The following is a 27,409-nucleotide window of genomic DNA, read 5'->3' as shown; positions in this document are numbered from 1 at the left end:
TTTCTTTAAGGAGATCGTACGTATGTAGGTTTGTATTTGGGCTTGGTGTTTCTAAACTATATTTCTTAGAGATACCTATGTATTAATATAAGCGCAATATCAAATATCTATTTGAAATATTGTGTATTTTTATTACGAAACGATCAATATAAAAATAAATGTAGTTTATTTTGGAAAAGTATATAACCTATCGTTCCCTTATAGGTTTATCATTTAAAGAATGGATAAAAGGGGTGAGACGTGCGAAGTTGCAACTAATGGCATTTATTAATTTGTTCGCCGTCCATCTAACTTTGTAGGCCTTCGTCTATTACTAAGGTATTAATACCGTTAATAAAGATAGAGAATACGGTCATTTTAAAATGCCATTAAAAAGGTTTATTTCTTTGGGTGGCCGCAACACCCATTTTTGACCCCAGGAGGGCACAGTTTTCTGTCCCATAGCTTTGGCTTGGAGTCCATCCTAGGCCTTTTTAATGGCCTCCATCCTATAGCTAAGGCAGGGGTAAGGCAACCTTGGCTCTTTGATGACTGGTGGACTTCAACTCCCAGAATTCCTGAGCCAGCCCTGCTAAGGGACGGAAAACTGGTCAAATCAGATACTGCGGCCAGAAAAATAAATAAACCTCTTTAAGATGATTATTCTTGATTATTAAAACCTTATTAATATGAATAAGCCACAATAGGCCTTAACTCGGTTTAAGATTGGAACCAGGATTTCTTCTGCGCCCGTGTCGCACCGACCGGGCCCCCCCCCGTCGCCACGTTAATATTAATCATAAGGCGTTAAGAATAAAAATAGAGAAGAATAAGCTTCAAATGCTATTCAAAAGTATTTATTTCTTTGGGCGGCAGCAGTACCCGCTTTTGACCACAGGAGGGCAGTGTTTCCCGTCCCATAGCGTTACCAGGGAGGCCGTCGTAGGCCACTTGCCCAGGATCGGGACACAGAGAAGCTAAGCCCCAAAGCGCAGAGCGTCAGCCAAAGGGTCGCCACTCTATGCTCCTCCGAAAGGGACGGGCCGCTTCCCTCGGCCTTCTGCGCGTGTCCGCCGGCTGGTTCTTGACGAGTAATCTGCGAGAGGCCCTCTCTGGACGGCGGGCTTCCTGTCCGTCGGTATCGGCCGTCCCCCAGGTGCTGCGGTAAAAGGACCTTTCCATCATGTCCGACTTCTGTTCCTTTGTTCTTAATCTTTCCCCCTACTTCCTTTCGGGTAGACCTCCTCAGCATGTCCGACTTCCTGTCCGCGCAAATTCGCCGTCCTCCAGGGTCGTTGAATTGCGACCTTTCCAATATGGCCGGCTTCCGGTCCGTGCTTCTTAATCGTCCTTCCACTTCCTTTTTTTCGGGGACCTTCTGGGCAGGGCGGACTCCACGTCCGATCAACGAGGTAAGCCTTGAAAACCCCATTCAAAAGGCTTATTTCCCTTGGCGGCCGCAATACCCGTCCCATAGCATTTACTAGCGTAGGCCTTTTCCACGGCCTCAATGCCGCTATCGCTAAGGGAGGGAAAACAGTGCCCTCGCGTGGCCAAGCCGGGTATAGCAGCCACCAAAAGAAATAAACCTTTGAAAATGGCAAAAGGGCCTCCCGTCGCCCTATTAATATTAATAAGAGGCTACTAATAAAGACGGGGGGGAAATAAATAGCCTTAAAACCCCATTTAAAAGCTTTATTTTTTTCGGCGACCGCAGTACCCGTTTTTGACCACAGGCGGGCACAGCTTTCCGTCTTGTAGCATGACCACCGACGACGACGACGACGTTCCCAGTACGGCCGAGTTCCTGTCCATCCGCCGAGGCTTTCCCCAACTTCCTGTCCGTTCCCTGCTTTTTCCCGTGCTCTTTTCTGCACTACGTTGACGGAGCGCACGTCTACCGGCGAGGCCTCAGGAAGGAAAAAAGGAAGCCTGCTACTGCCTCAGGTGAGCCGAGCCATCCCCGCATTTCCTGATTCCAGAAAGATACCGGCTTTCTCTGTTACCTAGTTAGCGGGGGATCCCCACCTTCCCCCTCCCCCGCCTCCTCCCCGGCCACTCGTTTGGTCCTCTCCCCTAAGATGTCCGCCTGGCCGTTCCTGGCCTTTCGCCGCCGGTGTCTGTAAAAATGCGACCGAGAACCGGTGGCGGCGGCGGCGCCGGAGGTTGCGAGACCTGGTCTCTTTGCGCTCTTTCCCTTTCAGCTATAGGGGCTAAATTGGGAACGTAGAGACGAAGTTAGCTTGTTTTAACAACACACTTCGGGGTCGTTTACGCGAGCTCCGCCGCGGCTTCTTTTTAGCTCCTTTTTAGAGGCGGGGCCGGCGGGACACGCTCCAGGCTTTTGGCCTCCGGGTCTGGAAGGGGGTTCCGACCCGTCTCGGGGGTCCCTCGAAGGCTGCCAAGCAAGGCAGCCGTTGAATGGTGTTTTCCGAGCTCCCGAGTCCCGGCTGTAGAAGAACCAGTCGTATCGCGCTTCCCTGTGTTACATCTTAAAGAGGTTGCTCCTCCAAAAAGTGCACCCCGCTCGCCCCCTTCAAGCAAATCCAGGTATTTTTATTCAAGAATAGTTTTGTTTCTCCTGCCCTGCTATTTCTTTAAGGAGATCGTACGTATGTAGGTTTGTATTTAGGTTTGATGTTTCTAAACTATATTTCTTAGAGATCCCTCTGTATTAATATAGGCGCAATATCACATCTCTATTTGAAATTGTGTGCATTTTTATTAAGAAACGATCAATATAAAAATAAATGCAGTTTATTTTGAAAATGTGTATAACCTATCGTTCCCTTCTAGGTTTATCATTTAAAGGATGGATAAAAGGGATGAGACGTGAGAAGTCGCAACTAATGGCTTTTATTATTTTGTTCGCCGTCCATCTAACTTTGTAGACCTTTGTCCAAAACAAGTCAGGGTTAGGAAGGGTAGGAGATTTCTTCCTTTCCTCTCCAGGTTGCCGTAAACAGCCCACCCACCGCCCAGAGGTAAGAGAAAGGTAAAGCAGGTCTCTCTGGGGGAAGCAGGAGACCCGGGTCTTTGCAGAGTCCGGCTTGCAATTTTGCTAACTTCCCCCAGTCACAGCTGCATCGACTGATGTAGCGGCCAGGAGGAAGGGTGGGGACGCCTGCCGGATGAAAGCTTCAGCCTTTTTGGAAAAGGCAGTGGAGAAAGGAGGTCACGCTCCCTCTGCCAAATGGGTGACCCCCCCCCTTTCTGTGGCTGTTAAGAAGGAACTGGGGGAAAACAGATAAGTTGTTCTTGAGGATTTTTCCCCCCCTTTTTTGCCAGCTTCAGTGAGATTAAGGCTTTTCCTTTTAAAAAGACGGGGATGGAACTGGAGGAAGGTTGGGAGCCCAGTAAAAACCGCAAGAGGCAGTGGGAAACACGGTGGGAGGTTGCGATTACCCCAGCTCCTCTAAATATTGCAGTTTTGGTGGGAAATAGCAGGAGGTAGGATTCCTCTCTTAGGAAAGCTCAGGTCTTTCAGATACCTTGCTGGTCCCCACACACCCCATTTAATCCATTTTCTTGCTGCAGAGAGAGATTCTGTTAAGTTCTAGCTGGAACTCCACGTCTCTTATTCTGTTGGTAGCTGCTTTGCTTAGGTTGGGTGTAGCCTAGGGATATTTAAAAACAGTGAGGAAAGTCCACAGGAGGCCCCCTTATGCTCCCATCGCCTGTTTCCTGGGAGAGGGGAAGTTATTTATTGAGACTAAAGCGGTCAAGCCCTCTGGGAAGAATTGAGTCCTACGGTTAAAGAAGGAATAGCAGTCACAAAAGGAAATAAATCCTTTTAATATGATTTTAAGATTATTATTATTGATCTATTGAAGTTATTGAATGGTATTAAGGGTCAAAAAACAGTGCCATCCTGTGATTGAAGCAGGTAGAGGAGCCATTAAAAAACTTTTCAATAGAGGAGAATAAATAAAGGTCAAAAGTGAAAATATGTCTATAATAATGTATAATAATATGAATTATTCTTAGTAAGAAGTAGAACATGTAGGAAGAAAAATGTAAATAAGAAATAATGGGGCTATAAGGACAAATATTCTAAAGAAGAATAAGGGGGAAATGTAAATATTAGATTACCGTTACGTAATTGCTGTAAAAAAAAGGAGTATATATTGTATGTGTATGTGTGTTATATTTTGCTTTGTTCTGTTTTGTTGGTTAAAAATAAAAATTAAAAAAAAACTTTTCAATGGCATTTTAAGGTTATTCTTTATTATTAAAACCTTATTAATATTAATAGGGCATCATAGTCCTCCTTAACTAGATTTAAGGCTTTTGAAGCAGATTTCTTCTTCCGCGCCTGCGTTGCAGCAAACGGGCCTCCCCTGGCCCTATTAATAAGGTGTTAATACTGTTAATAAAGATAGAGAATTTAAAATGCCATTAAAAAGGTTTATTTCTTTTGGTGGCCACAATACCCGTTTTTGACCAGAAGAGGGCACACTTTCCCGTCTCATAGCTTTAGCTTGGAGTCAATGGTAGGCTTTTTTTAATGGCCTCCATCCTATAGCCAAGGGACAGAAAACTCTGTCAAATCAGATACTGCAGCCACAAAAATAAATAAACCTCTTTAATGGCGTTTTAAGATGATGATTATTCTTTATTATTAAAACCTTATTAATATTAATAAGCCACGATAGGCTCATTCCCATCCCCTACTACACTTGACTTGCAATCACGGTCTACAGGCCATGTGGCAAAGTACCACAAGTGGTACACATACCACTGGTTGAAAAGCCCTGCTCTATAATTATTAATATCAAGGCTTCTAATAATACAGATGCAAAAGAATAACCTCAAAATCCCGACTGTTCTGTTCCCTGAACCTGTCTTGCCCTCTCCGGCTGTAAAACGGGGCCCAGGGGCCATTTTACAAATGCAGATGGGGCAACTAAGCCTGAGAAAGAATCCCTGAAATTTATGTTTCCAACATATGAACTGTATCTCTATGTTCCCAATTTGGCCTCTTGTTTTTCTCCCTCTGAAGTGGAAAGGGCACAAAGAGACCCAGCCTCCTAGTCTCTCGTACCGGCATCCAGCCGCCTGCTTAGGGACAGGAAGTCGGCCATGCCGAGAAGGTCGTTCTGAATGGAAGTGGAAGGACGGCCACAGAAACGGACAGGAAGTTGGCCATCCCGGGGAGGTCGGTGTGTAAGACAGTGGAGGACTACTGCGCATGTGTGACTGGAAGTTGGCAGGTAAGGTTGATTTCCTTGTGTGGCTGCTATTCCTGCCTAAGGCTGCGTTCTGATGACTTTGCCCCTAAAATAACAACATAGTCTTTCATATCTTGGGAAAGCCTGACTTTTTTGCCCTCTTTTGGGCAAGGAAAGAGTAGGGCCTCAGGTTTTTAAGAAGAGACTTGACAACCATTTGTCTGAAGTGGTACTATAGGCTTTCCTGCTGGACTACAAGACCTTCCAACTCTATTGTTGTTATTGTTGATCTCCCAAAGCAATTGCTCACTGTATTTTCTTCTACTGTTTAGAAGGAAAAACATAACAGAAAGGAGAAACTATTCTCCTTTTAGCCGTTGTTTTGTGGTTAATTCAGGGTTCGGGGGAAATTTGACCGGCTCCTCTGGTTCAAGCCTGTGCTCCAGCTCAAAATATGGAGTTGTGTTGTTTTGAGAAGGCTGTGCCAATAGCAACTGGGAGGTCTTGTGGCAGGATTTGATTCTCTTCACCCCAAGACCAGCTGGTAAAAGCAGGAAATTAAACCGATCAAGAATTCTGGTGATTTGTTATGATTCCTACAACTCAGTGCTTTTTTCTTAGGCCCTAGGAGTAGGTAACCCAAAACACTCGAAGAGCCACTTGGACCCATTTACAACCGAAAACATCTTTTATGACTCATGGACTTCTACTCCCAGAATTCCTGAGTCAGCATAGCTGGGCTAGCTAGCTCTCTCCTGCCCTTCCTGCTTCCTGCAGAGACGCAGCAAAAGGAGGAGTGCCATCCAGTAAGCTTTTTAGCTCGTCGGAGAACACTGTGAGTCCACTCTCTTTTTTACACACACACACACACACACACAGAGAGAGAGAGAGAGAGAGAGAGAGAGAGAGAGAGAGAGAGAGAGAGAGAGGAGGGGGGAAGCACAAGTGCCTCTCTCTCTGTCTGCAAATGGCAGAGGAGGCTGGGAGCCGCAGGGGAAGGCTCAAAGAGCCATATGCGGCTCCAGAGCCGCAGGTTGCTGACTCCTAGGGGCACTCAGAGTACACCTTTGATAAAGGAATATACATAATAAGCAAACACGTATAAAACTGAGTTTAGTCAAAGCAGCAAAGTCTGCCCTCTTGTGGCCAGTGTGTGCTGTAACGTTTAGCAAAGAAGCCCTGAAGTGGCTTATTTTTATTCTTTCATTTCCTTCCTTTGATGGAAGCTCAAAGCAGCCACAGAAGAGGCTGCTGGGAATACAAAAGATAATTGCAGAAGCTAAAATTTCATTTCTAATAGGGCACTGAGGAGGGCAAAACAGGGAATGCTGCCCTCCTGTAGCCAGGTAAGTCCATGGCATTTTTTCCCCAAGGTACAGCAGAAAAGGTTACTGGATAGATTAAATATAGATTGGGTGTCAAACTCAATTTCACTGAGGGCCGCATCAGCATTGCAGTTGCTTGGGGGGGGGGCTGGGGTGTGTGGCCAGAGTGGGTGTGGCCTACTGGGTGGGTGTGCATGGAGTGGGTGTGGCCTACTGTATCTTAATTCTACACCAGTCGCGTCAAGGGTGCCTGTGGGGGTCTGGGCAGGAATGGGACAGATCTGAGGGTCTCTGGCAGAAGGGGGTGGGACGGGGGCAAGTGCCAAGGCATGGTCCACTGGGGCAAGTACCAAGATGGCCACCACAAAATTGTACATTGGCTCCCAGCCGGCTGGGGCCAAGACAGCGGGCTCCCTCACTGTTTCCAGGATGGCTTCGTGGGCCACATGAAACCACTTTGCGGGCCGCATCCGGCCCCCGGGCATTGTGTTTGACATGTCTGATATAGATGATTAATAGGTGAGATAGATAATAGATGAGAGAGGGAGAGAGAGAAATCTAAAACATTTGTTATATAAAGCACAAAAAACTTCATTGGAAGTTTATTTTGGTAGAACCCCCAAATCCTTACAAAAGATGATCCTCGGTGATTTCGGCACAGGGCAGGAGCACAAGGTGCCTAACAGGTCCAAGCTCCTGACCGCAGGATCCCAAATATATTCATATTCATATTAGTAAAGTTGGAAGGGACCTTGGAGGTCATCTAGTCCAACCCCCTGCTCGGGCAGGAAACCCTACACCATTTCGGACAAAGTGGCTGTCCAGTCTCTTCTTAAAAACTTCCAGTGTTGGAGCATTTACTGCTTCTGGAGGCAAGCTGTTCCACTGATTAATTGTTCTCACTGTCAGGAAGTTTCTCCTTAGTTCTAGGTTGCTTCTCTCCTTGATTAGTTTCCACCCGTTGCTTCTTGTCCTGCCTTCAGGTGCTTTGGAAAATAGCTTAATTCCCTCTTCTTTATGGCAGCCCCTGAGATATTGGAATACTGCTATCATGTCCCCCCTTGTCCTTCTCTTCGTTAAACTAGACATACCCAATTCTAGCAACCGTTCCTTATATGTTTTAGCCTCCAGTCCCCTAATCATCTTTGTTGCTCTTCTCTGTACTCTTTCTAGAGTCTCAACATCTTTTTTGCATCGTGGTGACCAAAACTGGATGCAGTATTCCAAGTGTGGCCTTACCAAGGCATTGAAGAGTGGTATTAATACTTCACGTGATCTTGATTCTATCCCTCTGTTAATGCAGCCTAGCACTGTGTTGGCCTTTTTGGCAGCTGCAGCACACTGCTGGCTCATATTTAGGTGATTGTCTACTAGGACTCCGAGGTCCCTCTCACAGTTACTACTATTGAGCATGGTGCCACTTATGCTGTACTTGTGCATTTGGTTTTTCTTGCCTAAATGTAGAACCTTGCTTTTTTCACCATTGAATTTCATTTTGTTAGTTAGTGCCCAGTGTTCAAGTCTGTCCAGATCCTTCTGTATCTTAAGCCTGTCTTCTGGAGTGTTGGCTATTCCTGCCAGCTTGGTGTCGTCTGCAAATTTGATGAGTTCCCCATCTATCCCTTCATCCAAATCGTTGATGAAGATGTTGAAGAGTACTGGGCCCAGAACAGAGCCTGGGGCACCCCACTACACACTTCCCTCCATATAGATGCAGTTCCATTGAGGACCACTCGCTGAGTACGGCCGGTCAGCCAGCTATGGATCCATCTGGTGGTGGTTCTGTCTACCCCACATTTTTCTATCTTGTCAAGTAGTAGGTTGTGATCTACTTTATCAAATGCCTTACTGAAGTCCAAGTAAATTATGTCCACAGCATTCCTCTGATCCACTAATTTTGTCACTTGGTCAAAGAATGCAATAAGATTTGTCTGGCATGATCTATTTTTGACAAACCCGTGTTGGCTTTTAGTAATGACTTTGTTTGCCTCTAGGTGTTCGTTGATTCGTTGTTTGATTATCTTTTCCAGGATCTTCCCAGGTATTGAGGTCAGGCTGATAGGTCTGTAATTTCCTGGATCCATTTTTTTTCCTTTTTTGAGGATGGGAACTACATCAGCTCTTTTCCAGTCCTCTGGTAGTTCCCCTGTGTTCCAGGATCTTTGAAAAATATAGTTCAGTGGCTCCGATATCACATCTGCCAGTTCCTTGAGAACTCTGGGATGTAATCCATCTGGTCCTGGCGATTTGAACTCATCTAGGCTGGACAGGTGCTCACTAACCATTTTCTTGCCTATCTTAATTTGTGTTTCTGTTTTGTTTTTTATGGCACTATTTTTGATAGGTTGGTCTGTTTTTTCCCTTTGTGTAAAGACAGATGCAAAAAATGAGTTAAATAGTTCTGCTTTCTCCCTGTTGCTTGTCACCTTCTTGCCACTTCCACCCACTAATGGACCAATCATTTTCTTCACTTTTTTCTTGTTTTTTACATGTTGAAAGAAGCTTTTTTTGTTATTTTTGACTTTGGTCGCAAGCCTTAGTTCATTTTGAGCCTTGGCTTTCTTCACTTCATCTTTGCAGGCTCGGGCTATTTGCTGATATTCTGACTTAGTTATGTTCCCCTCTTTCCACTTTCTATACTTGTCCTTTTTATCTTTCAATTTGTCAGAGAGTTCTTTATGCAGCCATGCTGGTTTCTTTTGAGAGCTGTTGTTTTTCCTCTTTGTTGGTATTGTGCTAGACTGTGCTTTTATTATCTCATTTTTCAAAATTTCCAAGCTTCTTGAGTTGTTTTCCCCTTGAGGATTCTCATCCATGGAATCCTTCCCAAGCCCTCTCTAAGTTTATTGAAATTAGCTCTCTTGAAGTCCAAGACTCTAGTTTGACTGTGTTCTATTGCTTGTGCTTCTATAATGTTGAATTCTAATATTGCATGATCACTTCCTCCCAGGGTTCCTATGGCTTCAACACCGTCTATCATTTCATCTCTGTTAGTGAGAATTAGATCCAAAATGGCTAATCCCCTAGTTCCCTTCTCTACTTTTTGGGAGACAAAGTTGTCTGCTAGGTTTGCCAGGAACCTGTTTGATCTTCCACTTGGTGCGGAGTTTGTCTCCCAGTTGATGTCAGGGTAGTTAAAGTCCCCCATTACTATTGTGATGTGCTTCCTACATACCTTAGTTAGCTGACTAGCAAAAAGTTCATCTATTTCCTCTGTTTGGTTGGGTGGTCTGTAGTATACACCTATGGCAATGTCATTTCCCCTCCCTTTTATATTGACCCAAATGCATTCAAGACAGTTTTTATCATTGTTGTGCTCTATTTCTGTGGAGATGTAGTTATTTCTTATATAGAGAGCAACTCCACCTCCTCTTTTATTTGGTCTGTTTCTTTTAAATAATTTAAATCCCTCTAGCTGTGTGTTCCATGTGTGGGTTTCATCCCACCATGTTTCCGTAATGGCAACAATATCGTATCTGCCCTCATTAACCTGAATTTCTAGTTCACCCTGTTTGCTGTTCATACTCTGTGCATTGGTGTATAAACATTTGAGTCCTTTGTGGGTGGCCCTGTGTTTCCTTTCTACATAACCTGTGTGGTGCCTGAGTTCCCCTATTGTCTTACCACCTATTTGGTTAGTGCACTTTATGTGGCACTCGCTATTAGAGGCTTCATTTTGCTTGATAGCAAGGTTGATATTCTTGTCCACACACACATCTATGCTACATGCACTGATAGCCCTATAGTTTTTAAATTGCCGGGGACAGGGTTGTTCCGTGTCAATTAACTCCCTGTCCCCGCTGTTTAGTTTAAATTTCCCTCCAGAAAATCTGTGAATTTATAGCCGAGTAACTCAGTCCCTTTTTTTGATGGATGCAAACCATCTCTTTTGTACATCTTTTGATTGGACCAGCTACTGACATCGTGACTAATATATCCAAAGCCTTCCCCTTTACACCACTCCTTTAGCCACATATTGAATTGTGCTATGCGCTGGCCTTTTCCGTTTTGCTCCTTATACACTGGTAAGACCTCTGAGAAAGTAAGCCTACAGCCTATTCTGCTAAGTTCCTTCCCCAAGCTCTGGAAATCATTCTGCACAGAGAGTACATCTTTTTGGGATAGATCATTAGTGCCAAGATGTACAATAGCCTCCACATCCAAGTCCTTGCTGCCATTCTTGATTATTTTAGAAATACGCTTCTTGTCCCTACTGGCAGTAGCACCTGGAAGACACCTGACCTCTTTCAAAGCCTCTGTGTCCTTTCCTAAATTTACATCCCTTATAATTGAATCACCTACCAGAAGGTAGCTTCTCTTTTTGGGAGCCTTTCTATTCTTGCATGACTGATGTGCAATACCTGATTCACACTTTTCCCTGTCAGAATCTAGTTCTTCATCTCGGACCACAATCCCCTGCTTATTTGAGTTATCTTCACAAATACCTTTACCTGTCTCCTTAATGTCCCTATTAAGGTCAGCAAGGGCACTGTAACTGTTGTGCAGGGACACAGCGAAAGCTTTGTGTTTATGGTTCACAGCTCTCACCCTGCCAGATCCCACGGTTGTCCACACTGCCCTTCTCCTGCAGGATCTTTGTGGTAAAGGGGGCTGATAGCATGGGGGCTTACTAGAGTAGAGGGGCTGAACTGGACACCTAATTTCTGCCCGAAGAACACGGATTACAGACCCTAGGTAAATGATCTGTCCTTGTAGGCTAGTGATTTGTTTACAGATAGGACAGTTTCCAAGTTTGAAAAGGGTACTGCGAAAGACAGCTGCAAAGCAAGTGTTGCACTGAACTAAGCCAGACATCTTAGATACAAGGGATGTCACACACACTTGCCCTGAATGTACTGCTACTGTTTGTGATTTTTAGTTATATAATTATATAATTCGCGCACCATTAGGCGCGCGGGCCGCTACTTTCCTGGTGGATTCTCCCAAAACTTACAGATTAAGCAGCAGCTGAGGCAATGCAGCACGTTCCAGCAGCCCGACCGGAATTGAAATGGGGTTTAAATAGAGTATAATACACTATAAGTATAATGTATTATACTCTATTTAAACCCCATTTCAATTCCGGTTGGGCTGCTGGAACGTATAGTGAAGGAAGACTCAAAAAATACTTTATTGTTCTGCATCATATCTTCCAAGCGTTACCCAGTTGCAACAGTTTGTACAACAATTCAAAACATAATACAGTCTTACAGATAAAATACATAAAAGCATAATCCAATATTTTAAGGATAAAAAGTCACACAAAAATTACAAAAGCAATGATAAAATACCATGGGTTAAATAGTTCACTAATTTAAAATGACATTTTTGACAAAAGGTGAGGTGTAAAAGGAACCATAGTTGTCATCAAAAGATTTTTCTCAGAAGAAAGAAAACACAACTTCAGTGTTCAAATACATAAATATCACAACAGGTATCTCTTGGTGAAGAGATGGTGATAAGAAAGAATACATAAAAACAGGTAAAAGATAAAACTTGTCTACCATAAGCATCACAACTACTTAACAACAGTAAATCAGGAGTAAAACTCAGTTGTATTACAAAAAATAAATGTCAAACAGAAATTTCAGGAACAAAAAGACAAATGTGTGTGACAAAAGAAATCAAAATTCTTGAGGTGACCGCCATACTGTGTGTCATGTTTAATATTTATCAATCAAAACATAACTTACACATTTTAAACAACAGCCGTGGATAAAATTATTCCAAATAGAAATCTTTTATCAATCACTGGCCACACCAGACATTAACAAGAGCGGTTGAGGTTTTCTGTCTGGTTCTAAGAACCATGGCTGTGGCTAAATTTATGCCAGGCAGAAAACTATAAAATCTATTATCAATCACCGGCACACCCAGCGTTAAAAAGGGCCATTGAGATGCTTTCTGGTTCTAAGAACGACCATCGTGCCTAAATTAAGCCAGGCAAGAAATCTACTCAGGGTTTCAATGGCCACATCTAGAATTTAAAAGGGTCACACAGATTTATTTTCCCAGTTCAAGGACATAATGTTTCACTCTAGCAAAAAACTAGTTATTAATTTGTAGAGATGGCAATACCTCGTATTAAAGTGTGTCACCAGGTTTACTTTTGGTTGCAAGAGATCTGGCTGCAGCTGACATTATTTCTCAGGGTATGAAGTTGGGAGGGAAGCGATTCAAAAGGATTCCCTTCCAGTTTGAGACTCAGCTAGGGCACCGGAGGAGGCTTGTAGTTGAGCGCTGTTGACTCCTCCAGTGTGACTCGCCCTGGCTGCTCACTCAGGTACTGAAAGGGTCTCCCTCCCAGGGTGGGTCTCACAGAGTGTGTGCTCAGAGGCTGGACGAGCCTGGGAGCGTCTGGCTGCCTACTCATTCAGTGTGAGTTTCACAGAATAGTAACTCAGGGGCTGGAAGACCCCTGTCAGGAGTGCCTTGGCATCACCTCTGAGTCAGGATGGCCTCAGCAGCAGTGCAGCCTTTTGCCCAAGAAATGCAGCCCATCAACTCACCCGTGCCCATTTACAGCCAGCTTTCCTCCTCCGCTGCCCTCCCGCAGCCATTCTCCACGGCCAGTGGGCCCTTGGCCCTCTGCCTGTCGCCCTTCGGCCCGGCCAATTCACCCAGATACCGTTTGTCCTGGGTCTTTGTCTGTACAGGACAAATAGCCCACAGCCAGCTGGGTGGCAGGCAGGAGCCATGGTGCTGCGGGGGCAGCGTGCAATGAGCAATCCCAGGGGCTGGGGAGGGCAGTTGTGATGCAAGATTTTTTAAAGTGCTGTGGCTGCTCTGCATGTTTTGGGGCCTTGCAGCTCTGACCCCAGAATCGGAAGGAGGGGGACTGGCAGCAGAAGTAGCAACCACCGGGGCCACTGGGGGGAGCAGTCAGACAAGAGTGTGTTGGGGAACGAGGGAGGGAGGGAGGGGCACCTCAAGGGGACTTCACAAAGACAGCTTGACTCGCAACTCAAACGAAAGAGAGGAGGAGGAGAAAGGCCGGAGCAGCTTCTGCCACAGCCAGGGAGGCGGGTTAGGGGGGCACACAGGCAAACAGCAAGGCCAGCTTGGCTTCTACCCACCCTTCCCTCCCACGACGGGTCACAGTTCCAACCCCCAAGCCCATGCCATTTGCCCTCCCTTCCCTCCCACGACGGCGCACGCAGTCCCATCAGCCCCAGCCCTTGCCATTTGCCCGCCCTTCCCTCCCAAGACGGCGCACGCAGTCCCATCAGCCCCAGCCCTTGCCATTTGCCCGCCCTCCCACGACGGCGCACGCAGTCCCATCATCCCAGCCCTTGCCATTTGCCCTCCCTTCCCTCCACGACGGCGCACGCAGTCCCATCAGCCCCAGCCCTGCCATTTGCCTCCCTTCCCCCCACGACGGCGCAGGCAGTCCATCAGCCCCAGCCCTTCATTTGCCCTCCCTTCCCTCAGCCCCAGCCATTCCCATTGCGCCGTCCCATCAGCCCCAGCCCTTCCCATTTGCCCTCCCTTCCCTCCCACGACGGCGCACGCAGTCATCGCCCCCAGCCCTTGCCATTTGCCCTCCTTCCCTCCCAAGGCGAAGCAGTCCATCAGCCCAGCTTGCCATTTGCCCTCCCTTCCCTCCACGGACGGGGCACGCAGTCCCATCAGCCCAGACCTTCCCATTTGCCCTTCCCCATCCCTCCCCGACGGCTGCACGCCAGTCCCATCAGCCCCAGCCCTTCCATTGCCTCCCTTCCCTCCCACGACGGCGCACGCAGTCCCATCAGCCCCAGCCCTTCCCATTTGCCCTCCCTTCCCTCCCACGACGGCGCACGCAGTCCCATCAGCCCCAGCCCTTCCCATTTGCCCTCCCTTCCCTCCCACGACGGCGCACGCAGTCCCATCAGCCCCAGCCCTTGCCATTTGCCCTCCCGTCCCTCCCACGACGGCGCACGCAGTCCCATCATCCCCAGCCCTTGCCATTTGCCCTCCCTTCCCTCCCACGACGGCGCACACAGTCCCATCATCCCCAGTCCTTGCCAGTTGCCCTCCCTTCCCTCCCAAGGCGCAAGCAGTCCCATTAGCCCCAGCCCTTCCCATTGCCCTCCCCTTCCCTCACACGACGGCGTCACGCAGTCCCATCAAGCCGCCAGCCCTTCCATTTGCCCTCCCTTCAGTCCCACGACGGCGCACGCAGTCCCATCAGCCCCAGCCCTTCCCATTTGCCCTCCCTTCGTCCCACGACGGGCACGCAGTCCCATCATCCCCAGCCCTTGCCATTTGCCCTCCCTTCCCTCCCACGACGGCGCACGCAGTCCCATCAGCCCCAGCCCTTGCCATTTGCCCTCCCGTCCCTCCCACGACGGCGCACGCAGTCCCATCATCCCCAGCCCTTGCCATTTGCCCTCCCTTCCCTCCCACGACGGCGCACACAGTCCCATCATCCCCAGTCCTTGCCAGTTGCCCTCCCTTCCCTCCCAAGGCGCAAGCAGTCCCATTAGCCCACGCTTCCCTCCCATGACGCTCCAGTTCCAGCAGCACACCAGCCCTCTGTTTGCCTGTGTGCCCCCCTAACCCGCCTCCCTGGCTGTGGCAGAAGCTGCTCCGGCCTTTCTCCTCCTCCTCTCTTTCGTTTGAGTTGCGAGTCAAGCTGTCTTTGTGAAGTCCCCTTGAGGTGCCCCTCCCTCCCTCCCTCGTTCCCCAACACACTCTTGTCTGACTGCTCCCCCAAGTGGCCCCGGTGCTTGCTACTTCTGCTGCCAGTCCCCCTCCTTCCGATTCTGGGGTCAGAGCTGCAAGGCCCCAAAACATGCAGAGCAGAGCACTTTTTAAAAAAAATCTTGCATCACAGCTGCCCTCCCCAGCCCCTGGGGTTGTTCATCGCATGCTGCCCCCGCAGCACCATGGCTGGGGGCTATTTGTCCCATATAGCCAAAGGCCCGGGACAAAGGGTGTCTGGGTGAATTGTCCAGGCCGAAGGGCGACGGGCAGAGGACCAAGGGTCCACTGGCCGTGGAGAATGGCTGCGGGAGGGCAACGGAGGAGGAAAGCTGGCTGTAAATGGGCTGAGGCGAGTGGCAGGGGGCGAAGGAGGCGTGACCAAGGGTCCATGCCTAAACATGGGGGGCGGTGCAGATGGAATCAGGAATAGTGCATCTCTTTTGTCTCTCTGGTTTCATGGACTGCAATGATCATGATCATCATTGACCAGTGAGGGAAGCAATCCAAAAGGATTCCCTTCCAGTTTGAGACTCAGTTGGGGAGCCTCAGGGACCGGGAGAGACTTCCAGCCGAGGGCTGTTGACGCCTCCAGTGTGATTCGCCCTCGCTGCTCACTCGGGGACTGAAAGAGAGAGACTTCTGGTGTGAGTCTCAGAAAGTATCTGCTCATGGACTGAGTGAGTCTGGGAGCCGATAATTATCCACATCCATTCGGTGTGAGTGTCACACAAGCTCAGGGACTGAAAGACCTCTAAAAATGAGTCATCACTATTTATAGGATGGATTGGCATGTGGAATGCTTGTGTGGCCCTTCTCAAGTTCTAAGAAGTACAGCTGTGGCTAACATTACACTAGGCCAGAATACTAATTACTGTTTTAATAATCAGTGACCAAGCCTAGCAATAGAAAGGGCCATAGACATTTTCTTTTGGGTTTTAAGAACCATTGCCAGGCCTAACAGTAAGGAGGCAAGAAAAGTATGGAATCTTATGTACATCATGGAACACACCTAGAATGGGCTAAAAATACAACAGGCAAGAAAACGAGAATCCCTATTATGTAGCAATGGTCACAGATAGGATTAAAATGTGTAGTGTGGTGTGATCATGAAAGTGGCTTACATTTTCAGCGATTGTTCTAAAGGTCAGTTTTGACATAATTGGTGAAATAGCATTCTTGGTGGAGATCATGTTCATTCTTGCGTTCCATTCCTTCTTCCTCCTTTTTCACCATCAACACTGCAGGCTGACAAGTGAGTCTTCTGTCTTCTAGGATGGTGTAGAGTACATGCCTTTGAGATAAAAAAAAAAAAATCAACATTACTTCAGCTGCCACTGAGGTTTTACACCTAAGAAGGCACAATACACTGTGGTTACTATTACCTCAGATGCAGGTGTTACCCCTACTTACCTAGGAAGAATGGACCATCAAATTTTGTGTTGGGGGGGGGGAACATTGACCTCCCTCCATATCATAAAACTTTGAAGAATACAACTTACCTCACAGCGTAGGAGGCGCCATCACAGCCAAAGGCTAATAGGGCTTGAACTGGAGACTTTTTCTTGCTGTCTTGGTTCTTCTTTTTTCTTTCTTCGCCTTTGTTTCTTCCTCCGTGTCTCTTCTGAGGAACATTTGGCAACAGGCGTGCAAATGTTCCTCCCCTCGATCTCAGGGACGCTAAAGCTACAAAAGCTTTTATAGATCAACGGCCACACTTAGCATTAAAAGGGCCGTTGAGGCTTTCTTTCTGGTTCTAAGAACCATCGCCATGGCCAGAATTATGCCAGGCAAGAAAGGTATAAAATCTATAATGGATCAACAGCCACAACTAGCATTAAAAAGGGCCATTGAGGTTTTCTTTTGGTTCTAAGAACCATCGCCATGGCTAGAATTATGCCAGGCAAGAAAGGTATAAAATCTATTATCCATCAATGGCCACACTGAGAATTAAAAAGGTCCATTGAAACTTTTTTTCTGATTCTAAGATCGATCGCCATGGCTAAAATTACGCCAGGCAGAAAACTATAAAATCTATGATTAATCACTGGCCACGTTGGTCATTTAAATGGGCCACTGAGAGGTTTTCTATCTGGTTCTAAGAACCATAGCCATGGCTAAATTTACACCAGGCAGAAAACAATAAAATCTATTATCAATCAATGGCCACACCTAGAATTAAAAGGTCCATTGAAATTTTCTTTCTGGTTCTAAGAACCGTTGCCAGGGCTTAATTTATGCCAGGCAAGAAAGATATAAAATCAACTATCTACAAGATCGTATTCATTCTTGATTTCCATTCCTTCTTCTTGTACTTTTACAATCAAAGCTGAGTCTTCTGTCTTCTAAGATGCTGTAGTACATGCCTTTGAAATAAAAAAAAAATCAACGTTACTTCAGCTGCCACTGAGGTTTTACACATAAGAAGGCACAATACACTGTGGTTACTATTACCTCAGATGCAGGTGTTACCCCTACTTACCTAGGAAGAATGGACCATCAATTTTTTTTGCTGGGGGGGGGGACCATTGACCTCCCTCCATATCATAAAACTTTGAAGAATACAACTTACCTCACAGCGTAGGAGGCGCCATCACAGCCCAAGGCTAATAGGGCTTGAACTGGAGACATTTTCTTGCTGTCTTGGTTCTTCTTTTTTCTTTCTTCGCCTTTGTTTCTTCCTCCGTGTCTCTTCTGAGGAACATTTGGCAACAGGGTGCAAATGTTCCTCCCCTCAATCTCAGGGACTCTAAAGCTACAAAAGCTTTTATAGATCAACGGCCACACTTAGCATTAAAAAGGGCCGTTGAGGCTTTCTTTCTGGTTCTAAGAACCATCGTCATGGCCAGAATTATGCCAGGCACGAAAGGTATAAAATCTATAATTGATCAACAGCCACACCTAGCATTAAAAAGGGCCATTGAGGTTTTCTTTTGGTTCTAAGAACCATCGCCATGGCTAGAATTATGCCAGGCAAGAAATGTATAAAATCTATTATCCATCAATGGCCACACTTAGAATTAAAAAGGTCCATTGAAACTTTTTTTCTGATTCTACGATCGATCGCCATGGCTAAAATTACGCCAGGCAGAAAACTATAAAATCTAGGATTAATCACGGGCCACGTTGGTCATTTAAATGGGCCACTGAGAGGTTTTCTTTCTGGTTCTAAGAACCATAGCCATGGCTAAATTTACACCAGGCAGAAAACAATAAAATCTATTATCAATCAATGGCCACACCTAGAATTAAAAGGTCCATTGAAACTTTCTTTCTGGCTCTAAGAACCGTTGCCAGGGCTTAATTTATGCCAGGCAAGAAAGATATAAAATCAACTATCTACAAGATCGTATTCATTCTTGATTTCCATTCCTTCTTCTGGTACTTTTACCATCAAAGCTGAGTCTTCTGTCTTCTAAGATGCTGTAGTACATGCCTTTGAAATAAAAAAAAAATCAACGTTACTTCAGCTGCCACTGAGTTTTTACACCTAAGAAGGCACAATACACTGTGGTTACTATTACCTCAGATGCAGGTGTTACCCCTACTTACCTAGGAAGAATGGACCATCAATTTTTTTTGCTGGGGGGGGGACCATTGACCTCCCTCCATATCATAAAACTTTGAAGAATAAAACTTACCTCACAGCGTAGGAGGCGCCATCACAGCCAAAGGCTAATAGGGCTTGAACTGGAGACATTTTCTTGCTGTCTTGGTTCTACTTTTTTCTTTCTTCGCCTTTGTTTCTTCCTCCGTGTCTCTTCTGAGGAACATTTGGCAACAGGCGTGCAAATGTTCCTCCCCTCGATCTCAGGGACTCTAAAGCTATAAAATCTTTTATAGATCAACAGCCACACTTAGCATTAAAAAGGGCCGTTGAGGCTTTCTTTCTGGTTCTAAGAACCATCGTCATGGCCAGAATTATGCCAGGCAAGAAAGGTATAAAATCTATAATTGATCAACAGCCACACCTAGCATTAAAAAGGGCCCTTGAGGTTTTCTTTTGGTTCTAAGAACCATCGCCATGGCTAGAATTATGCCAGGCAAGAAAGGTATAAAATCTATTATCCATCAATGGCCACACTTAGAATTAAAAAGGTCCATTGAAACTTTTTTTATGATTCTAAGATCGATCGCCATGGCTAAAATTACGCCAGGCAGAAAACTATAAAATCTATGATTAATCACTGGCCACGTTGGTCATTTAAATGGGCCACTGAGAGGTTTTCTTTCTGGTTCTAAGAACCATAGCCATGGATAAATTTACACTAGGCAGAAAACTATAAAATCTATTATCAATCAATGGCCACACCTAGAATTAAAAGGTCCATTGAAACTATCTACAAGATCGTATTCATTCTTGATTTCCATTCCTTCTTCTTGTACTTTTACCATCAAAGCTGAGTCTTCTGTCTTCTAAGATGCTGTAGTACATGCCTTTGAAATAAAAAAAAAATCAACGTTACTTCAGCTGCCACTGAGGTTTTACACCTAAGAAGGCACAATACACTGTGGTTACTATTACATCAGATGCAGGTGTTACCCCTACTTACCTAGGAAGAATGGACCATCAATTTTTTTTGCTGGGGGGGGGACCATTGACCTCCCTCCATATCATAAAACTTTGAAGAATATAACTTACCTCACAGCGTAGGAGGCGCCATCACAGCCAAAGGCTAATAGGGCTTGAACTGGAGACATTTTCTTGCTGTCTTGGTTCTTCTTTTTTCTTTCTTCGCCTTTGTTTCTTCCTCCGTGTCTCTTCTGAGGAACATTTGGCAACAGGCTTGCAAATGTTCCTCCCCTCGATCTCAGGGACTCTAAAGCTACAAAAGCTTTTATAGATCAACAGCCACACCTAGCATTAAAAAGGGCCATTGAGGTTTTCTTTTGGTTCTAAGAACCATCGCCATGGCCAGAATTATGCCAGGCAGAAAACTATAAAATCTATTATCGATCAACAGCCATGCCTAGCATTTAAAAGGGCTGTTGGGGAGGTTTCCTTTCTGGTTCTAATAACCATTGCCAGGGCTTAATTTATGCCAGGCAAGAACGATATAAAATCTATTATCTAAAACATTATATTCTTCTTAATTTCCATTACTTCTTCTTGTACTTTTACCATCGACGCTGAGTCTTCTGTCCTCTAAGATGCTGTAGTACATGCCTTTGAGACAAAAAAAAAAATCAGCATTACTTCAGCTGCCACTGGCGTTTTACTCCTATGAATGCACAATACACTGTGGTTACTATTACCTCAGAAGCAGTTGTTACCCCCTACTTATCTAGGAAGAATGGACCATCAATTTCCTAGGAAGAATTGACCATCAATTTTTTTTGCTGGAGGGGGACCATTGACCTCCCTCCATATCATAAAACTTTGAAGAATACAACAGCGTAGGAGGCGCCATCACAGCCAAAGGCTAATAGGGCTTGAACTGGAGACATTTTCTTGCTGTCTTGGTTCTTCTTTTTTCTTTCTTCGCCTTTGTTTCTTCCTCCGAGTCTCTTCTGAGGAACATTTGGCAACAGGCGTGCAAATGTTCCTCCCCTCGATCTCAGGGACTCTAAAGCTACAAAATCTTTTATAGATCAACGGCCAAACTTAGCATTAAAAAGGGCCGTTGAGGCTTTCTTTCTGGTTCTAAGAACCATCGCCATGGCCAGAATTATGCCAGGCAAGAAAGGTATAAAATCTATAATGTATCAACAGCCACACCTAGCATTAAAAAGGGCCATTGAGGTTTTCTTTTGGTTCTAAGAACCATCGCCATGGCCAGAATTATGCCAGGCAGAAAACTATAAAATCTATACTCAGTCAACAGCCACACTGGTCATTTAAAAAGGCCGCTGTAATTTCCTTTCTGGTTCTAAGAACCATCACCATGGCTAAAATTACGCCAGGCAGAAAACTATAAAATCTATTATCGATCAACAGCCATGCCTAGAATTTAAAAGGGCTGTTGGGGAGGTTTCCTTTCTGGTTCTAATAACCATTGCCAGGGCTTAATTTATGCCAGGCAAGAACGATATAAAATCTATTATCTAAAACATTATATTCTTCTTAATTTCCATTCCTTCTTCTTGTACTTTTACCATCGATGCTGAGTCTTCTGTCCTCTAAGATGCTGTAGTACATGCCTTTGAGACAAAAAAAAAAAAATCAGCATTACTTCAGCTGACACTGGCGTTTTACTCCTATGAATGCACAATACACTGTGGTTACTATTACCTCAGAAGCAGTTGTTACCCCCTACTTACCTAGGAAGAATGGACCATCAATTTCCTAGGAAGAATGGACCATCCACTTCACTCCGTATCCTAAGACTCTGAAGAATACAACTTACCTCACAGCGTAGGAGGCGCCATCACAGCCAAAGGCTAATAGGGCTTGAGCTGCAGACATTTTCTTGCTGTCTTGGTTCTTCTTTTTTCTTTCTTCGCCTTTGTTTCTTCCTCCGTGTCTCTTCTGAGGAACATTTGGCAACAGGCGTGCAAATGTTCCTCCCCTCACTCTCAGGGACTCTAAAGCTATAAAATCTTTTATAGATCAACGGCCACACCTAGTATTAAAAAGGGCCGTTGAGGCTTTCTTTCTGGTTCTAAGAATCATCGCCATGGCCAGAATTATGCCAGGCAGAAAACTATAAAATCTATAATCAATCAACAGCCACACTGGTCATTTAAAAAGGCCGTTGTAATTTCCTTTCTGGTTCTAAGAACCATCACCGTGGCTAGAATTACGCCAGGCAGAAAACTTTAAAATCTATAATCAATCAACAGCTGTGTCTAGCATTTAAAAGGGCTGTTGGGGAAGTTTCCTTTCTGGTTCTAAAAACCATTGCCGTGGCTAAATTTACAGCTGGCAAGAAAAGTATTAAATCTATTATCTACAGTTCAGGTTTGATTTATGTGGTGAAGTAGCATTCTTGATATTCATTCTTGCGTTCCATTCCTTCTTCCTCCATTTTCATCTTTTGTCTTCTACAATGGTGTAGCAGAAGTCTTTGAGTTAAAAAAAATAGTATTACTTCAGCTGCCCCTGGAGTTTTACTCCGAAGAATGCACAAAGTACAGTGGTTACTATTACCTCAAGTGCAAGTGTTATCTTTCCTTATCAAGGCATAATGCAGAGGTTCCCAACCATTTGGGCACCAGGGAATGGTGCCATGGATAAAGGGTTTCCGCGGACCAGAGGGGGTATGGTTTTGAATACCTGCATCCTGAGGATGGAGTTTGCTTGTTTGTGTGGCCTGCTTGGTGGCATGGTGCGGTCCAGTGCTGGTCCACAGACTGAGGGTTGAGGACCCCTGGCATAACAGATCAACAAGTAGTGGAAAACCACCCACCTCCCTCCATATCCTAAGTCTTTGAAGAATACAAGACTCAACTAAACTTACCACACAGTGTAGGAGGCTCCATCACAGCCAAAGGCTAATAGGGCTTGAGCTGGAGACATTTTCTTGCTGTCTTGGTCTTCTTTTTTCTTTCTTCGCTTTTGTTTCTTCCTCTGCTGTGCACAGCAAGGGTTGTCTCTTTGAGGAACATTTGTCAGCAAGAGTGCACTTGCTCTCCACTCAGTCTGCAAAGCTAAAAAAACTATAAAATCTTTTATAGATCAACAGCCACACCTAGCATTAGAAAAGGACTGTTGAGGTTTTATTTCAGGTTCTGAAAACCATTACCATGGCTAAAATTAGGCCAGGCAAGAAAACCATAAAGTTTATAATCTATCAACAGCCATGCCTAGCTTTAAAAGGGGCCATTGAGAGTTCCCCCCCCCCCAGTTCTAAGAACCATTGCCATGGCTAAATTTACGCCTGGCAACAAACCTTTAAAACTTTATTATCTACAATTCAGTTGTGATTGAGTTGGTGAAGTAGCATTCTTGATGGAGACCATATTCATTCTTGTGTTCTATTCCTTCTTCCTCCATTTTCACCATCAACACTGCAGGCTGGCAGCTGAGTCTTCTATCTTCTAAGATGGTGTCGTAGAAGCCTTTGAGTTAAAAAAAATAGTATTACTTCAGTTGCCCCTGGAGTTTTACTCCTAAGAATGCACAAAGTATAGTGGTTACTATTACCTCAGATGCAGGTGTTACCGGTCCTTATCTAGGTATAATGCAGAGGTTCCCAACTGTTTGGGCACCAGGGAATGGTGCCGTGGATAAAGGGTTTCCGCGGACCAGAGGGGGGGGGTTGAATACCTGCATTCTGAGGATGGAGCTTTGCTTGTTTGTGTGGCCCACTTGCTGGCATGCTGCAGTCCGGTGCTGGTCCACAGACCAGTGATTGGGGAGCCCTGGCATAACGGATCAAGAAGTAGGGAAGACCACCCACCTCCCTCCATATCCTTTGAAGAATACAAGACTAAACTAAACTTATCTCACCGCGTAGGAGGCGCCCTTACAGCCAAAGGCTAATAGGGCTTGAGCTGGAGACATTTTCTTGCTGTCTTGGTCTTCTTTTTTCTTTCTTTGCTTTTGTGTCTTCCTCTGCTGTGCACAGCAAGGGTTGTCCCTTTCGAAGAACATTTGTCAGCAAGAGTCCACTTGTTTCTCCACTCAGACTGCAAAACTAAAAAAACTATAAAATCTTTTGTAGATCAACAGCCACACCTAGCATTAGAAAAGGGCTGTTGAGGATTTATTTCAGGTTCTGAAAACCATTGCCCTGGCTAAAATTATGCCAGGCAAGAAAACCATAAAGTCTATAATCTATCAGCAGCCATGCCTAGCTTTAAAAGGGGCCATTGAGAGTCCCCCCCCCCCCAGTTCTAAGAACCATCGCCATGGCTAAATTTATGCCTGGCAACAAACATTTAAAACTTTATTATCTACAGCTCAGTTGTGATTGAGTTGGTGAAGTAGCATTCTTGATGGAGACCATATTCATTCTTTTATTCCAGTCCTTCTTTCTCCATTTTCACCATCAACACTGCAGGCTGACAACTGTGTCTTCTGTTTTCTAAGATGGTATAGTAGACGCCTTTGAGATTAAAAAAAAATATCAATGTTACATCAGCTGCACCTGGAGTTTTACTCCTAAGAATGCACAATACACAATGGTTACTATTAGCTCAGATGCAGGTGTTACCATTCCTTATCTAGGCATAATGCAGAGGTTCACAACCTTTTGGGCACCAAGGACCGGTGCCGTGGAGAAAGGTTTTCTGTGGACCAGAGGGGGTGTGGTTTTGAATACTGCCTGAATCTTGAGGATGGAGCTTTGCTTATTTGTGTGGCCCACTTGCTGGCATGCTGCGGACCAGTGATGGTCCACCGACCAGGGGTTGGGGACCCCTGGCATAACGGATCATCCGCCTCCCTCCATACCCTGAGACTTTGAAGAATACAAGACTCAACTAAACTTACCTCACAGTGTAGGAGGTGCCATCACAGCCAAAGGCTTGAGCTGGAGACATTTTCTTGCTATCTTGGTTCTACTTTCTTTCTTCTTCTTTCTCTTTGGTTTCGTCCTCTGCCATGCCCAGCATGCGTCGTCTCTTTCGAGGAACATTTGGCAGAAGAGCGCAACTTGTTCCTCCGCTCAATCTGCAAAGCTAGGAAACTATAAAATCTTTTATAGATCAACGGCCACACCTAGCATTAGAAAGGGGCCATTGAGGTTTCATTTCTGGTTCTAAGAACCATCGTCATGGCTAAAATAATGCCAGCCAGAAAACTATAAAATCTATTATAGATCAACAGCCACACCTAGCATTAAGAAGGGCCAGTGAGGTTTTCTTTCTGGTTCTAAGAACCATCACCATTGGCTAGAATTATGCCAGGCACAAATCTATAAAATCTATTATTAATCACCGGCCACACTGATCATGTAAATGGGCCGCTGAGGTTTCCTTTCTGGTTCTAAGAACCATCACCATGGCTAAAATTATGCTAGGGAAGAAAGGTGTGAAATCAAATATCACTCATAATACCAGGTAGCAGCCAGAATATATAATGAAAACTCTTTAATTTCACAATAAATTCAAAGACCTCACCATAGTTACAGTTGGGAAACTGACTATCCTAGACCAGGGATAGGCAACCTTGGCTCTTTTATGACTCGTGGACTTCAACTCCCAGAATTCCTGAGCCAGCCATTCTGGCTCAGGAATTCTGGGAGTTGAAGTACACGAGTCATAAAAGAGCCAAGGTTGCCTACCCCTGTCGTAGACCAAGCAATGTCCAAAAACATTAATAAATTTCTAGGAGCCTGTCACTCTGACAAATTAGCCATGAATAGACAGACAGAAACAATATGTACCCACTTTGCAAAAAAGACAACACCTCTTCACCAGCAATCCACACTGAGATATGCATAGATTAACACTATGATTAACATCAGACCAGCAATCAAGAAGTAAACAATGTCCTAATCAAGGAACTGCCAAAGACGCTAACAACAAATAGCACAACAAAGAACCTCCAAGACCATTTTTTTAAAAAACTGCTAAAGCAAGCCTTAGGGCAGTGATGGCGAACCTTTTAGATCTTTGAGAGTGTCCAAAAGCCGCCCTGCCCCAGCTCTCGCCCGCCCGCCTCCCCATCCCGCTCTGCCATCCCGCAGGGCCACCTACCGCCTCCAGGGCCCGTCGCAGATCTCCCAGGTGGTCCTGCAGTGCCATGGCAGCCACGCCTTCTGCCTGCGCCCCACAGCATCATCTGCATGCGACAGGGTGCGAGGGTGGAGTCATGTCCCCACTGCCCGGCTGCCATGTCCTTGGCTGGGCTGCTGCGCACGGGCCACACCCAGGGGTGATTCTCCTCCGGGGGTCTGCTGGAGAAGAGGGGGCCGCGGGGGGAGGTGGGGCTGGGGCGAAGGCGCGCGTGCCCATAGAGAGGGCTCAGAGTGCCACCTCTGTTCCACGTGCCATAGGTTCGTCACCACTGCTTTAGGGTAAATTTCAGCAAGGCCCAAACAGTACTGGCCAGGCTTCCTCAATTTCATGATACACCAAAGAGTGAATTAAACCATCTGTCTTACTGTTGATGTCTTCTTCTTCGTCTACAGGTCATTTTGGATTCGTGCCTTGAAAGTCAGCATTACTTCAGTTGGAACTGGGGTTTTACTCCTAAGAATGCACAATACACAGTGGTTACTATTACCCCAGACACAGGGGTTACCCTTGCTTACCTAGGCATAATTACTGGAAGACCATCCACCTCCCTCCATATCCTAAAGCAGGGGTCTCCAAACCTGGCCCTTTTATGACTTGTGGACTTCAACTCTCAGCACGCTGGCTGAGGAATTCTGGGAGTTGAAGTCCACACGTCATAAAAGGGCCAGGTTTGGAGACCCCTGTCCTAAAGCTTTAAAGAATATAAGACTCAACTAAACATACCTCTCCGCGTAGAGGGTGCCATCACAGCCGAAGACTAAGAGGGCTTGCGCTGGAGACATTTTCTTGCTCTTTTTTTCTTCTTTTTTCTTCTTTCTCCTTTGTTTCTTCCTCAGTCGTGCCCAGCAACGTTGTCTCTTTCGAAGAATATTTGGTAGAAGAGTGCACTTCCTCTGCTCAGTCTGCAAAGCTACAAAACTATAACATCTTTTACAGATCAATGGCCCACCTAACATTAAAAAGGGCCATTGATGTTTTCTTTTTGGTTCTATGAACCATTGCCAAGGCTAAATTTCCAGACCAACAATCAAGAAGTAAACAATACCCTAATCAAGGAGCTGCCAAAGAAGCTAACAACACATAGCGCAACAAACAACCTCCAAGACCATTTTCGCTAACACTGAAAGGAGCCACTAGAACAGTGATGGCGAACCTTTTAGAGACCGAGTGCCCAAAAACTTGCCCCGACCCCGCTCCACCCCTCCATCCCCACCCCCCACCCCCCACCCCCCCCGCCCACAGGACCACTTACCACCTCCATGGCCCTCCGCAGATTGCCCAGGCAGCCCAGCAGCACTATGGCAGCCACGCCCTCTGCCCGCGCCCTGCAGCATCAGCTGCATGATGGGGTGTGAGGGCAGAGTCTTGTCTACGCTGCCTGGCTGCCATGTCCTTGGCTGCGCTGCTCCGTGTGGGCCACGCTCGAGGGCGAGTCTCCTTCAGGGGAGCTGCTGGAGAGGAGGGGGTCGCAGGGGGAGGCAAGGCTGGGGCAACAGCACATGTGCCCACAGAGAGGGCTCCGAGTGCCATAGGGTCACCACCACTGCACTAGAACATAAACTGGGAACAAACTGCACTACAACAGGGGTGTCAAATTGCCGGCCCATGGACCGGACAGGTCACGTG

The 27,409-nt window shown here is 45.9% G+C and overlaps 2 long non-coding RNA genes across 7 annotated transcripts; one reads left to right on the top strand and one right to left on the bottom strand.

The window, feature by feature from the left end:
* On the top strand, positions 1-26,235 carry LOC120296974. Of its 6 annotated transcripts, none has more exons than XR_005553643.1 (4): positions 1-28; positions 4,982-5,192; positions 5,772-5,985; positions 26,176-26,235. It is a non-coding gene; the product is annotated as an uncharacterized LOC120296974 (long non-coding RNA). The 6 variants fall into 6 exon arrangements; XR_005553640.1 differs by lacking the exon at positions 1-28 and adding an exon at positions 1,322-1,391; XR_005553641.1 differs by lacking the exon at positions 1-28 and adding an exon at positions 1,865-1,926.
* Positions 16,329-16,693, bottom strand: LOC120296975. Its single transcript, XR_005553645.1, has 2 exons — positions 16,660-16,693; positions 16,329-16,451 (listed from the first exon to the last, which is right to left on the bottom strand). It is a non-coding gene; the product is annotated as an uncharacterized LOC120296975 (long non-coding RNA).
* Positions 26,236-27,409: the final 1,174 nt, after the last annotated feature.

The sequence above is a fragment of the Crotalus tigris genome, unplaced genomic scaffold (assembly GCF_016545835.1).
Source record: "Crotalus tigris isolate CLP2741 ecotype Arizona unplaced genomic scaffold, ASM1654583v1 scf7180000022202.31544, whole genome shotgun sequence".
Lineage (NCBI taxonomy): Eukaryota > Metazoa > Chordata > Lepidosauria > Squamata > Viperidae > Crotalus > Crotalus tigris.
This window is presented reverse-complemented; position numbering and strand designations above follow the sequence as displayed.